The sequence below is a fragment of the Bison bison genome, unplaced genomic scaffold (assembly GCF_000754665.1).
Source record: "Bison bison bison isolate TAMUID 2011002044 unplaced genomic scaffold, Bison_UMD1.0 scf7180017864183, whole genome shotgun sequence".
Lineage (NCBI taxonomy): Eukaryota > Metazoa > Chordata > Mammalia > Artiodactyla > Bovidae > Bison > Bison bison.
The window spans coordinates 7,987,952-7,990,618 of record NW_011494755.1 but is presented as its reverse complement, the minus strand read 5'-3'; the positions used below and the strand labels follow the sequence as shown (position 1 = coordinate 7,990,618).

General features: G+C 46.3%; 1 protein-coding gene across 1 annotated transcript in view; it reads right to left on the bottom strand.

The window, feature by feature from the left end:
* Window positions 1-2,667, bottom strand: part of DNAJC25 (DnaJ (Hsp40) homolog, subfamily C, member 25) — a 20,853-nt gene that overhangs the window by 17,626 nt on the left and 560 nt on the right. The gene's annotated exons all lie outside the window — the stretch shown is intronic.

The following is a 2,667-nucleotide window of genomic DNA, read 5'->3' as shown; positions in this document are numbered from 1 at the left end:
CTTGCCTTGGGCTTCCCAGGCAGTGCAGTGGTCAAGAATCTGCCTGCCAATGCAGGAGAAGCAGGTTCAATCCCTGGGTCCGGAAGATCCGCTTGAGTAGGAAATGGCAACCCACTCCAGTATTCTTGCCTGGAAAATCCCACGGACAGAGGAGCCTGGTGGGCTACAGTCCAGGGGTCACAAAGAGTCGGACACGACTGAATATGCACGTCGTACACACACTGCTGCCTGGAGGGGATGACCCCAGTTGATCAGATCACTGCCTTCTCCAGAAAGTATATCTTCTGACAACTTTCTCACAATTCTCTGTTATGACAGCAATAAAATCAGACCACCCTATTTGTTTTTAATACCTGCCTGCACACACAGCAAGACAAAGTCCTCTTCCTTATTACAGGAGAGGGCATCTGCAATCAAGTTTTTAAAAAAAAAAAAAGTTTCTGGAGGTGTTCCAATTGCAAGTGGAATCCATATCTATCTCCATAAAATTAACATGGAAGGTTTCACAGAGCTCAGCAAGGGTCCGGTCCGAACTAAGTCCAGACACCCCTTTTCTCTCACAGTAATTTCTGTTCTCCTGAATAATAATGAGTAGGGTTGGGGAAACTGCAGAACACTCACTCACTCCCTCCGTCACCGCAATTCCAATTCTAGTTCCCTGTTTGGAGGCATCTGCAGCTACCACAAACCTGTCCCAATCAAGAGGAACAGTGCGCCTTTCTCCAAACATTACTCTTTTTAACTGCCTCAAAATTCCTTATTCTTGAGTGGACAAATTATTTCCTTGAGCTCTTTATTAGCTGACGAATCAGTCCTAAACTTGCAGAAACACTGAGAGGCAGCCGTGACAGAGCCACCAGATCAGCCTCTGCATTTGTCTCTTCAAGAAAACAGCAAGAACAGTTAAGAGTCCTGCAAGTTCCCCCACTCCCACCCCCCAGCCAGATTTTCTGTACTGTCTCTCTCTCTTGGCGTTTGTTTTCAAAGTTGTTAATATTACGCTCACCCTTTCCACACCAAATCTACCCATCTCCAACCCCAGCAGAAGGCAAGAGTTGCCAGTGTTTCTGCTGCCTCTCTTCTGGACGTTCTTCACTGCCCAGTGCTCGCTTCTCTGCTACGGGGGCTTTGGAGGCACAGTGGCAGGTGCTCTGGCTGCTTGTTGGACCGCTCTCTTTCCTCACTGCAGAAAACAGACTGGAGCTTCAGGTGCCAGGCTGCCTTTTATGAAAAATTTCCCCATCTTTCGGCAGTCCTTCCTTAGTCACTCTTCATCCTAAATAACAGACAACCAAGCCCTCTTGGTTGCCTGTGGCCACAGTACTTTCTCAAACCACCCCCCCACCACACCCCGCATTCCTCAGGTAATTGACAATGAAAACTGCAATGTCACCAATGCTGGTACGAATTTGGTGGATTTTATGGCTCTATATTATCTGAACTGCTCTGGAAAGCAAGCCATTAACTCCTCGACCCAGTATTTTCAGCCCTAGAAATCTTATCTGGAAAAATAATCCACGGTTGAGTTATACTATCCCCGCTCAAAGTAGTCGTTAAAAGCAGACCATACAACATGAAAAACTGTGCCTCAAAAAGAAAGAAAAAAATAGAAAAAAATACACTATAACTGCAACTGCTGTTGTATTAGCATGAAGAGACCCCTGAAACAGTAACACACCAAATATTATTCGTACTTTGTGATTTCTTATAGTTTGCTTTTTGCTGCAGTAGAAAACAGGATCAGACTAAATCTCCCCATCCCCATAAGTACGTTAGTCGCTCAGTTGTGCCCGACTCTGCAACCCCATGGACTGCAGCCCACCAGGCTCCTCTGTCCATGGGATTTTCCAGGCAAGGATACTGGAGTGGGTTGTCATTTCCTTCTCCAGGGGATCTTCCCCAACCCAGGGACTGAACCTGGGTCTCCTGCATTGCAGGCAGATTCTTGACTGACTGAGCTAGGAGGGAAGCCCTCCCAATTTCCGCAGGACTCAATAAATCCTTCGTTAAATAACTATACATATATTCACAAAATATTTCCTACTAGAAATTCTCAGAGTCTTGAAACTCAAGTCATTAAGCACAAATTTGCAGCTCCTATATAGGAGGCTTCTCATTGATCACTTAATCCTCATAACAACCTACTGAGTAGGTTTCATGGCCATAATCCTGCATATGAAGAAACAGGTACTCTGACATACTAAGTCACTATCCAAGGTCACATGGGGGTGTCAGAGCCAAAAGTCAAACATCTGGTGTTCTTAGTGTTTTTCTAGAACCTTATGTCCAAGCTGAATGTCACAATTAATACCATCCCCCGAAACCAAGTTTCTGTCATGTCAAATTGGGGCCGTCGCACTGTCATTGGAGATCTTTCCAGTGTTCTATCACAGACCTCGGTAATAACAATCACCCTGCTTTCCAAGTGTGAGCTGCATCTTATTAAAATGCCTTCACCAAATCATAAGCCCAAACCTTTGCATACCGAAGACAGCCACAAAAAGTAGGGGGCTAGCTACTCCCCAAGACTGAGGGGGTTCCCATCAATGGGCCATGTGGGCTCCCTCACTTGGGAAAGTCCGAGCATCCTAATGATGGTAGAGCTGGTCAAGCTTGGCGCCGGAATCACAGGGAGCCTCGCTCCACCGGCCAGGTGACAACGGGGTC